We start from the raw sequence: 12,401 nt of genomic DNA, 5'->3' as shown, positions 1-12,401 counted from the left end.
ATCCCTGGCAGAAGGGGCAGGCTTTCCATGGTGTCTTGTTCAGAGGGCAGGACAGAGTTCCTAAGGTGGCTGAGGCTGTCTTGTGGAACAAAAATAGCCCCTTGCCCTCTCCCCTACCTGGGAAAATAAACATCACATACTGCCCTCTGGGTAATGACTGTCCTTTGCTCCCTGTTTCTTTACAGGGAATATGGTCTTTTCCATGGGGTGAGCCTTTTCGCCCAGAGACAGTATTCCTAGTCTGCTTGTCCCATCTGCCACAAGAAAGGTGTGATGCCAGCTTGAGAAAGTCCCCTGCAGGCAGCCCTGCAGAATTCTCCAGAGGGCCGCCTCCTCCCAACCACTTGCAAAAACCTCCAAAAGTCATCACAGCAAGTTCCAATACCTGAGTCCTCAGACCCCACTCATAGTAAAGCTTGGGAAAATCTCATCTATGGAATGACTCCAAGGGCGGCCGAGTCTTCTCTCTGCCCTATTTCTGCCCTCTGGTTAATCACCAACTGCCTCTCCATGCATGCTTCTTCAAGGCCACGATTCACAGTGGCAACTGGATTCTGCATTCAACACCACTTGCCACAACATTAGGCAATGATGGATGTCCTGATCATGGTCAACCTGAAACCTTTATGAGGTAGCAGCAACCTCCTCTAGCCCCTGCCTAATGGCAGCCACAGTCTGCTCTCTGCTGGGGACGGTGGCTTCCATAAGATGCTTCCATTTCTCTGTGTCTTTGCAAGTTGCTTGTCCTCCTACCGGTAAGTGGCCTTTTGCACATCCTCTGGGAGAGATTCTGGGAGCCATTATTGTCCATTCTACAGTCATATTAGTATGATCTCATCTTGTGTCCTTTTCTCCCTAGATGGTCCCAAGATGTCATGGCACCAGACACAGAAAGTCTGTGTGAGTGATGTCGATGGTCTGTCTGTCCAGCTTGTCCCTAAATTGAACCCAAGAAGAGAAGGATCCTAGAATCATCATTTTGCTGGGACATCATCTGTGTTCCACACCTTGTGGAACACATTTCTCTCTTCTGTCTGACTTGCCCTCTGAGCAACACTAAGCTCATAGGAAGATATTTTTTTTTACCTAATCCGAGAAGAAAGGTGTGACTTATTCCACTTTGAGGTGGAAATAGCACCCTATAACCCAACGCTTTCCAAACCACCATCTACTATTCTGGCAAAGGAGATTCCCCAGGATCCTATGCTGGTCTTAGTCACTGTACCAGGCTGAGCTGCTCAAGAGTGCTCAGCAGGACCTCTCAGGAGTTTCTGTCTAGCGGTTTGGAGATCTGGCTTGCCGTTCTGTTCAAAGTAATGCAACTACACTGTTCGCCTGCTCCCATCCACCGGAATATGCAGTGAGTCTCCTCCCTCTACCTCCACCCTCCCTTTCTTCACTGTCTCTGCTCTTTCCCTGACTCCATCTCTGTCTCTCTGTGTGTCTCTGCTTGTACAAGAACAAGTGCCAGGCAGGTGAGCGGCTCTGTCTTAAACTGCATCCCCCCCCAACATATATCACTAAACCCTGAAGAAGTCCATAAACAGCAAAACCAAATGCAGACATAAAACAAAATACAATTGACTGGAATAGATACATGCAACTGAAACCAAGCAAACAAACATGAAACCTTGATCACCCACCTTAATAATAACAGACTCACAGAAGTATGCTAAGGGACACATTCTGTCTACCATCCAAGATAGAAATTGGCTTTCCTTCCCTGACAGTTGTGCTAAGATGTCACATGCACACTAACACTTTATTTTCTGACATTTGGTTCTGTCCACTTTGGTTAACTGGAATAGCATTGCCACAAACTCTTTTCCTTGTTGGTTAGGGTTCACACAGAGCCTTGCCCTGCAATTCAGGCTAGACTGAAAGTCTGTGTGTAGATCAAGCTGACTGTATTCGTGCGGTGCTGCTGCCTCAGTCCTCCTCAGGTGCACTTGACACTGTGAGCATTTGTGGTTTAGTCAAGGTTTCATCTGTCCCAGGCAGACTGCTCTGTAAGCAACGATGACCTTGAGTAGGATCCTATTCCTGTCTAACTCCCCAATGCCCAATTTCTGGATCTGAACCACTCTGCCCTGTTAAGTAGGAACTGTCCAGGACAGTGTAGGAAGTTCCAGGCTGAGTGTCACTCCATCTCCCAAAAAACATGCACATTCTGAATATTTGAAATCTGAGATATGGACACAGGAGTCATGAAATCAGGCTGTGGCAGCATCCTTGTGTCATCTTAGGCCTGTGTAAAAGAGAGGCAGGAATAGGTTCGTGTTGGCCTAGATCAGTGAGACACCTGATTTGAATTTTAAGGTGGAAGCCCTTGGTAGTGGAGCACCCCTTAAACCCAGGATTCGAGGTGGAGTCAGGCTGATCTCTGTGAGTCTTGTCTACAGCCTGGGCTACAGAGTGAGTTCCTGCACAGCCAGGTGTACACAGAGATTCCTTGTGAAGAAATAAACAAAATAATTAAGTTGTAAAAGCACTGGATGAATATTTTGGGTCTATAAGTTTGCTCAAAGTTTGAGCACAGACAGACAGACAAGAACACACACACATACACCCCATGTGGTCATGGATGTGTCCTGCACACACACACACACACACACACACACACACACACACACACACACACAGCTTATGTACAGTTCTCCAGTCCTGCCTTACCTTTTGTTCCTAAATACTGTCTAGATCCTATCTATACTCATGGTATTTCCTTCTCTTTTCCAAAGCTTGTGACTCTTAAACTAAACAGTGACATAAATATCAGTCCTCTCAAATGAGAAATCCTTTCTTTTTTCCTCTCCTCTTACATAGACACAGGTTTTCTGTATGTAGTACAGACTGCCAAGGACTGGCAACGCCCTACCCTCAGCCAGCTGAGTGTTTGAGCTACAGGTGTGCACCTAATCTTAGTGGGTTTTGTGGTTTTGTTTTTAAATGATGTGTGTAACTGTGGATACCCTTAAAATTTTAATCTTTCTGGATCCATGTGCCAAATGTAGGGATTCCAGGAATTCTCTACCAAGCCTGGTTTATTTTATCCTGGGGACCAAACTCAGGGCTTCCTTCATGATGGGCATGAGGTGTCCCAGCTGAGTCACACCTGTATCTCAGCCTAGTCTGGGATTCGATATGTAGCTGAGGAATACCTGGAGTTCTGGATCATCCCTATGGAATTACAGATCAGCACCACCGACCCTGCATTTTCTCCTGTTTTCTTTAGCTTTTGTTTAAGGACCAGTCTTTCTACTCAGAGTCTTTTGAAGTACCACAAACATGAGTTGTAGCAGGATGCCACTCTTCTTCTAAGCTGGTGAGCTGTGACTTGGATGGGAGGGAAGTAAAGGAGGCTGTCCCCATCCCATGCCACCTTGAGGACACTCGGGTCAGTGTTCAGCACCCCAGGACTGTCACCTGTATAGCCAGGTATCTTTGAAGGCCTGTTCCGAGTAGCAGCCCTCAGACTGGTCTCATCTAACTGTCTATGCAGCTCCGTGGGACAGATGGAAGGACACCAGTGCATGTCCACATGTGCAGCTGATGACCCTAGGAAGATGGAGCCTCACCCCCACAGTTTGAAGGTTTAGTCTCCTCACCTGTGGGGTCTCACTCTCTCACATTTGCCCTTTCTAGACACTTGGTGGATTTTTCTTAAAACTAGATGCCAGAGCCATTGTAAGGGTGTGTGCCGATAATCCCGGGACTGTGGAGGCTTAGACTGGAGAGTAGCCATAGACTCAAGGCCATCCTGGGTGATATAAGGAACAGTAATCTAGCTTGGTTGCAGTGTGAGATCTCTCTCTTTAAAAACTGAAGGTGAACAGCAGGACTAGTGTCGGTGTGTCCATCGTGCACATAGGTTCTTGTTCCTGGGTTCTTACCCAGCACAAAATCAAACCAGGTGGAGCTTGCCTGGTATTGGGGTTGGAGACAAGAGGATCAGGCAGTCAAGGTATGTTCCAACACAAAGATTGAAGCCAGTGGGAGGAATGACACTATTTTAAATAAACAATCCCTACTCTCAAACCTTAATGCCCATATCTAAGAAAACAATGACATGGCATCCCATCACAACCGCATATTCCTTGTGAATCTGAATACCGTTCAAATGGAGCAATGAAAACGGAGCATCCAGATGCGCAGTGAATATTTTGTGTGACTCACATCAGGAATTGGCCTGAGCATTGAGTTCATCCCTTGTGCACTGCACTGAGGAGCTGTTCGGTAAGTATTGATCATGTGGGAGGTGTGTGAAGGGAGGTTTGGAGGCTATGGGGAACCCAGCCTGTGTCAATAAGTAAGAATGCAGCCAGCTCTTGAAGCTGTGAGACTCTCTGATGTTGTGCTGCCCCCTTGTGGTCCTTCTCTACCAGCTCCGTGTCATTAGTGCATCTGATTTGCTGCAGTCCCTGCTTCAACTCAGGCCACAACTGGGTTGGTTAGGTGAGTTTGTGATTGGGGTGGAGGGAGGCTTGCCCTGCTAAACCCATCTGACATACTTTTGTTCTTCCTTATTTCTTTCTCCCTTTCCCAGTTATCATAATAAAGAAACGAACAGCTTTCAAACCTGGGCTACCCAGGCAATGTCCCTGAAAAAATGTCATACATAGAGAGCTGCTTCTCCTGGACCTGGTCTCCACAATGAGGATGACTGGGTGGCTGGTCAAGAATGAAATTCACACCAGGGCGAGATTCAGAATCACAAGAGGACTGGCAACGTGTCTGTCTGCCCACTGAGTGATTCGTTCCCTTTTAGATATTAGTACATTCCCCAGCAATCATGGGAAAGAAGCAGCAGGCCTGCTGAGGCTTGCTACCAAGCACTTGGACATAGAGACAAAGGTGCATATCCTTATTGTTTTGTTATTTATTCATTTACTTTTAGACAGGCTTCCGCTGTTTGGCCCTGTCTCTATATCCAGACAGGCATGACCCCCAATTGTTTCAATCAAAGGCATGCACCACCACCACCACTATTGGCTACAGGTGCATCCACCTTGCTGACCTGGAGAAAGCCTGTGTTGAAAACACATGCTGTAACAGCATCTGTGAGTTGACATTTGAGGGAATACATGTGCTACTTTGATCAAAGTTTGAGAATACACGAGAATGTGTACAAGGTCACAGATGCACTAGCACACATATTACATGTGTGTGTGTCTCACACACACACACACACACACACACACACACACACACACACACACACACACACACACACACACACACACACCAAAGCAAGTATAGTGATAAAGAAACACAAAGTTTATTGAAGGACCAGGTAGCCATTGGAAGTCCTGACCATCTCTGGAGGAGCATCCTGGTGAGCAAAACCAGGAGAGTGAGACAAGGTTATGTTGTTGATAACACTGGGGTCATCCTCTCTGGATGCTATGTGGTTGAAAGGACTCAGCATGCCAGGCTTTTGGGAAGCTTATTACTGCTGAGTAGATGCAGTTGTTGGGCGGATGAGGAGATGATCCCACCTGTGTTAGCACTTGGGTCACCTAATGTCTCTGTTCTCTGTAGCTTGAGACTAAGCAGACGGCCCGGCACAAGGAGAAATGAAAATAACCTTCATCAATTCTACTAACATCCCCCCCAAAATTATTGAGTTATGTTTATTCTGTTAGAAATAAAATGCATTGTTCCAAGAAGTTATTTTTTTTTAATCTGTTCATCATTTTGTACATACCAATGCAAGTTCCCTCTAGCACCCCTCCTCCTGCTTTCCCCTTATTCTACATACCCCTCCTGGCATCTTCTCTTCAAACTGGGTTAGGCCTCCCATGGGTAATCCAAGAAGTCTATCCCATCACCAAGTTGAGGCAGGAACAAGACCGTCACCCTTGTGTCTAGGCTGAACAAGGTATGTCTCCATAGGGAATGGGCTCCAGACATCCAGGTTATGCACGAGGTATAGATCCTTTTCTCACTGCCAGCGGTCCCCTACACACTGCCCAAGCCACACCACTGTCAACTGCATTCAGCTGTGTGGGGCTAGTTTGGTCCTATGCAGTCTTCCCAGCTGTCTCTCTGGAGACAGTGAGATCCTGCTAGCTCTGTTCTGCTGTTTCTGTGGTTTTTCCCACCCTGATCTTGACCCCTTTGCTCATATTATCACTCCCCTCTCTCTTTGACTGGTCTCCAGATGCTCTGTACAGTGGTTAATTGTAGATTTCTGCATCTGCTTCTGTCATTTACTGCATGAAGTTTCTATGATGACAATTGAGGGAGACCTCAATCTGATTGCAGGGGAGGCCAGTTCAGGTACCTCCTCCACTATTGCTTGGCATCTTATCTGGGGCCATCCTTATAGATTTGGGCAGATCCTGAGTGCCAGGATTCTTGATCATCCCGTAATGTCTCCCTCTTTCAAAATATTTCTTTCCTTGCTCTCTTTCACTGACCTTCCCCCAAGCTGACCATCCCATTTCCTCATGTTGTCCTCCCCACTCCCCTTCCCTCCTCTGCTCTCCTTTTCCACCCCCAACCATGCTCAAGTTTACTCAGGAGATCTTGTCTATTTCCCATTCCTAGGGAGATCCATCTATGTCTCCTTAGGGTCTACTTTGTTATGTAGCTTCTCTCGGGATTTAGTCGGTAGGCTAGTTAGTTTTGTTTTATGTTTAATATCAAATGAGTAAATACATACCATATTTGTCTTTCTGGATCAGAGTTACCTCACTCAGAAAGTTTTTTTTTTTTTTAGGTTTCATCCACTTAGTGCAGATTTCAAGATGTCATTGTTTTTTGTTGTTGTAGATGTTTTTTTACCACTGAGTATACTCCAGTGTGTAAGTGTGCCATGTTTTCCTTATCCAATCTTCAGGCATTGATTTCCATCTAGGTTGTTTCCACATTCTGGCTATTACAAATAATGCTGTCATGAACATAGTTGAGCAAATGTCCTTGTGATGTTAGTGTGCATCCTTTGTGTATATGCCCAAAAGTGGCATTGCTGCATCTTGAGGTAGACTGACTCCCAACTTTCTGAGAAACTGCCAAAATGGTTTCCAATGCAGCTGTACAAGTTTGAAGTCTCTATAGCAATGGAGGAAATTTCTTCTTACTCCACATCCTCTCCAGCATAAGGTGTCACCAGTGTTTTTAATCTTAACCAAAGTAGTTTTTATTTGCATTTCTCTGAGGAGTAAGGACGTTGCTCAAGTCCTTCAGTGTCTTTCCTCCATTTGAGATTCTGCTGTTGAGAGTTCTCTGTTTATATCTTTACTCCTTTTTTATTTTGTATTTATTTTTTAATTGGAATTAGAAACTAGATTGTTTTACACAACAATTCCAGTTCTCTTCTCCCTATGTCCTCACCTACCCCCCCCAACTAATACCCTACCTATCACATAGCCTTTCTGCTCCCCCTGGATGGTTAGGTCTTCCATAGGGTGTCATCAGAGTCTATTGTATCCTTTGGGATGGTGCCTAGGCCCACCCCTGTGTGTCGTGGCTCAGGGAGCATTCCTCTATTTGGAATGGGCTCCCAACAGTCCCAGGCTGGTATGCCAGCCATCAGTCTGGAGAGCAAGAGTTCCCCAATGTTCAGGTGAGTTGTTTTTGTGGGTTTCTCCAGCTTGGTCTGGACCCCTTTGCTCTTCACTCATCCTTCTCTGCATCTGGATTCCAGTTCAGTTCAGTGATTAGCTGTGGCTGTCTGCTTCTACTTCCACCAGCTGCCGACTGAGGGCTGTCGGGTGGCATATAATTCAGTCATCAATCTCATTATCAGGGGAGGGTATTTAAGGTAGCCTCTCCACTTTTGCTTAGATTGATGGCTGGTATCATCTTTGTAGATCTGCCGACATTTTCCTAGTGCCTAATTTCTCTGTAAACCTAAAATGTGTCCCTCTATGATGGTATCTCCATTCTTGTTATCTTGTGTTCTTCCCGACTCAAACTTTCTGCTCCCTCTTGGCCTCCGCATATCTCCTCTTCTCCCCTTCTCATTCTCCTAGCTCCCTCCCACCTCTTCCCAGGCTCCCATTTTGCTCAGAGGATCTTGACCCTCTCCACTTCCCTAGGGGACCATGTATGTCTCCCTTAGGGTCCTCCTTGTTTTCTAGCTTCTCTGGCACTGTGGATTGTTGGCTGGTAATCCATTGCTCCACGTCTAAAATCCACATATGAGTGAGTACATATCATGGTTGCCTTTTTGCGACTGTAATTTTCGAATCTCCGCCCGCTGCCGTGGATGACCTCCAGGTGGCAGCAGAGATCAGGCAGGAGGAGAGGCCCAGCCGTTGCTCTGCCGGGGCCTGCAGGGGATAGATATTAGTTCCTAGATGCTAGGAAGACTAGGAGTCAGCTGCCCCCTCTCTGCTAAAACACAACCCATCTGGTCCCCACTAATCCAGTACATGTTGCCAGCTTACTGCAAGTGTCGCAAATATGAAATGTTACTAGCCAGGCACTAGCCTAATATGTCACCTGCAAAGACTCAATCAGCCGCAGACATAGACATGATTATCCTCACTTTTTCCAGTTGAGGAAATTGAGGTTAAAAAAGAAGAGGAGGGCGAGGGGAAGGGAGGAAGGAAGGAAGGAAGGAAGGAAGGAAGGAAGGAAGGAAGGAAGGAAGGAAACCATTACCACTTCCAGAAACCACTTCACCCAAGGTCCCACAGAGATTAACTGAGCCCTGAACCCATTTAAAAAACAAAACAAACCCAATTTGAGCTGGTATTTGAACCCAACCATCTACAAGCCACACTTTATTTGGGTATCAGAGACATATAGCGAACAAAATGAAGTCTTTCCCACATCAGGGGACAAGACAATATGCAAATAAGCAAGGAAACTCATGATGTCCTACCGCGGACTGTAGCGCTGGCTGCTTTATCCCTCAGTCATTTCTCACTCTAACGGCTGCACCTTTAGGTGCCTGCAGCGTCAGAGCCCAATGTTGTCATCTTACCAGTCCTTAGCTCTAACACCTGAAAGCTGAAGACCTTCAAATGAGCTGTCAGCTGGGGTCACCATAGTGTGTCAATAGACCTAGGCCTGCACAGACTCCTAGAAATGACGCCACATCTCTCTGGGGCTCAGTTTCCCTTAACTTAAATTTGGTACTTTGGGGTAGATTGAGATCATCTCCATGTTTTCTTCCTGCTGTAACATCCCTCCAAGTCAGAATAAATAATTTAAAAAAACGTGAGGCCAGAAGATAGTTCAGTGGATAAAGGTACTGAAGGCTTGAGTTCAATACCCAGGACCCACAGGGTAGAAGGACAGAAATGAGTCTCACAAGTTCATTTGACCTCTGCATATGTGCTGTGGCAGGAACACACACACACACACACACACACACACACACAGAGAGAGAGAGAGAGAGAGAGAGAGAGAGAGAGAGAGAGAGTACAGAATTCCAAAGAAAAAAGAAAACCAAGCAGAGAGATAAATCGATATTTCAGACTCAAGGCTGGAATACACCACAGTCATGAAATGCCCACCAGGTTAAAATTATCAATGCAATTGGAGAAGATATTTGGAGCAAAGTCCCCTGCCCATGCTGTTGTGGGCCCTAGTCAGCCCCTGCTGTACCCTGGTCTGTCAGCCAATCAGGCATTGGTGCCTGACCCTGCAGGAGTGTCCCTTCCCCCACCCTGGTCACATGGTTGACCGCTACTGAACCCCAGAAGTCAATCTCCAATGCCCCAAATACTGTTCAGCCTGGAAGCCACAGAAAGCCTTCCTGCTACCCAACGGGAGCCGAGCCAGGGGCTCTGGCCTTCCTGCGATTAGGAGCCTGGTGTTCACTGCTGAGAACACACGGTAAGTCTGCAGCTTACACAGACAAAGTGTGTTTTTCTGAGTGTGGACTCTGAGTGTTGAAGTGTGCTTGACACACACTGACCCAGAATGCTAGACAAACTCTCCAGATGAGCGCTGGGTGTTTGCCTTTCCTCTGAAATTCATACTGTATTCGTCATCCTAGTGCCTTGAGTTCACTGGTTTGGGTTGTGAACTGTCCAAAACTCCCCAGAACCCTGGTGAATCGCTTCAGCTTGCTTTCATCTGATGGAAGCAAGTTTCTTTTGCTTCCAGACCTGTGTATTTCTGTCTGTCTTCACAAGTATTGCTTGAAAGACTGGCAATACTTAAGAAGCATCCAGAAGTCTGAGGCTTGCCTCGTCTCTGCGTGCAGGTTGTAGAGAAAGATTGCGACTGTTAGTGTAACACCTGGGATGGAGAAAGAATTGCTAGCTTTTCATTCCGCATTTTTGTTTCTAGGTTGTGGATATGGTACCTGGCATGATTAATGCTAATTGCTCAGGGACATTCCATTTTCTTGTTTTTCTCTGCTGGAGGATAGGTGTTGGCTTGGCAGGCCTGAGGACAAATGAGCCTCTGGTGGGAAGGTGGCCTTTCTCTAGTTTTTTTCTTTTGCTTGGTTTGTTTGAGTCAGGTTCTCATGTCTCCTAGGCTGTCCTGGAACTGACTGTGTAGCACAGGCTGGTCCTGAACTCCTGATTCTCCTGCCTCCATCTCTCAAGTGCTGGAATAATAAGCATGTGCGACCATGTCCACCTTCCTCTGTCTAGTTTCTAGCTCAGCTTCCTAAGACCTAGCTTGGTCCTGGGTAATTTTTGTCAATTCATTTGATAAAATCATCCAGGGTACACCAGGGGGAATTCCTTTCCTCAGATTCTCTGAGCTCACCAGACACCATGCTGTCTTGTTTAACATTCTTAACCACAGAGGTCAAATGGCTTAAAAGACAGAGGAAGAAAAAAAACTCCTATATGGTAGCAAGTGTAGTACAAACGTTCTCTAGGTAGTTCATGTCCAGAGTCATGGCTGCCTAGCACTGAGGACAAATCAGCATCCTTTGCCTTTCTTCCCTAATTATCAGACTGTTGTTTCATCCCAACTGTGTCCGGGCCCCTGGTGCACATATCCAAATGGGTTTGCCTGAATCAATGTGCCCGGTGGGTAGGGTGGGGCAGCGGGTGTTTATAGCTGGCAGATGATTCTGCCACTAAGGTTTTGATGGACATAAAGTGCTGTATAGATTTAAGGTTGGCTGCATCACTACATCTTGTTACACTGGACACAGAAGGTTTTAGGTTATTCTTTAGGATCCTAGATTCAGGGCTGGCAGCAGGGACATGGAAAGGTGCTGGCCAGTGTCTCAGAACAAAAGAAAATTTGGTCTGAACAGTGAACCATGCTCAAGGCCAAGGTGATTTGGGACTCAAGGTGGATGGGGAAATGACGGTCTCTAGTTGGGCAAGGGAGGGCCTGGAGATAGGAAAAAGCTGTCCTTCCAGCTCTTCCTTTTGCTGCATGCTGGGGTTATTGCCATAGTCTTTGGTAACATCATAGTGGGCAGTCATAGGGGTTCACACTCTTCAGAAGCAATTCACTCTAATTAGCTGAAGAGGTTAAGGTGTTAAGAGAAAGAGTCAGCTTGTATAGGGTCCTGGGCTGTGGTGAGTACGGGAATTCAGCTAGAGCTCAGGGAGAACCTGGAGCCCAAAAGCGGGAGACTGACAAAAGCCTATGCCAGACCCTTCACTCCTCTCCTTTCTCTTCCCCTCCCTCCGTTTTCTTCCATTCTCCCTTCTCTCTCCCTCCCTTACTCCCTTAGGAATCAGAAAGAATTAAATATGAATACAGGCTCCACCAGAGACAGCTCTATGACTTGGGACAAATGATTTAAGCCACCTTGTTCTTGTTGCAATTTCATCTTTTCTCAGTGTGTGTGTGTGTGTGTGTGTGTGTGTGTGTGTGTTCACATATCAAGCTCAAAGCCATTGTAGGATACACGAGATGCTGTGTTGGGAAAAAAAAGAAAGCTAGACATGTAGATAAAAGGGAGAGAGGTGCACTGCTGCAATTTAAAATATGCATGTATTTGATTCATCATCATCATGCGTGTTGTTGACCTGGCATGCCACTCTGTGGGGCAGTTCTCTCCCTCCAGCTTTATGTGGATTTGGGGGATTGAACTCAGTCCCCAGACTTTGGGGGCAATGCTTTTACCCAGAGCCACCTCACTGGCCATCACTGGGATTTTAGATGGCTCATCTTAAAGGTAAATTGTTCATGAGTTATGTTAGGGGAAATGTGGAGAGTTCCAGGAGTGGGTTGGGATTTTCTAGGAACAGGGCTTAATCTTCATTCTGGTTCTTATCTGGGGCTTCCCAGATGTGAAGACTCATAACAGCAGAGGGCAATTTTGCAAAGCTAATGAGAATGAGTTGCCACTACCATGAAGTGAAGGAGAGCTGGCAGTCTTCTTGGAGGTCTGTCACCCAGCTCACTATTGCACCACTCCCTCTTGCCACTTGCCTTTTCTTCTAGCCTTCCTTCTCTCCATCCCTCCCCAAGACAGCTATTTCCATCAGTGAGATTCAGAGTAATTAACAACCAATATG

General features: G+C 46.3%; 1 protein-coding gene across 6 annotated transcripts in view; it reads left to right on the top strand.

Annotated features, from left to right (window-relative positions):
* Positions 1 to 5,071, top strand: part of LOC107977720 (sperm motility kinase) — a 31,819-nt gene extending 26,748 nt beyond the window's left edge. For 3 of the 6 annotated variants that reach the window (XM_035448960.1, XM_035448959.1, XM_035448957.1), the window contains 4 exons: positions 186 to 755; positions 860 to 1,360; positions 3,233 to 3,322; positions 3,500 to 3,590. The gene's annotated coding sequence lies outside the window, so the exon portion shown is untranslated. Of the gene's footprint in view, positions 1 to 72; positions 756 to 859; positions 1,361 to 3,232; positions 3,323 to 3,499; positions 4,234 to 4,382; positions 4,453 to 4,543 lie in introns of those variants that run through there. The other 3 variants (XR_004771155.1, XR_004771156.1, XM_035448958.1) reach the window with 3 other exon arrangements.
* The last annotated feature ends 7,330 nt before the right edge of the window (positions 5,072 to 12,401 follow it).

Source organism: Cricetulus griseus, chromosome 8, assembly GCF_003668045.3.
Source record: "Cricetulus griseus strain 17A/GY chromosome 8, alternate assembly CriGri-PICRH-1.0, whole genome shotgun sequence".
Classification (NCBI taxonomy): Eukaryota; Metazoa; Chordata; class Mammalia; order Rodentia; family Cricetidae; genus Cricetulus; species Cricetulus griseus.
The sequence above is the reverse complement of the archived record's forward strand: the minus strand, read 5'-3'. Positions and strand labels throughout refer to the sequence as shown.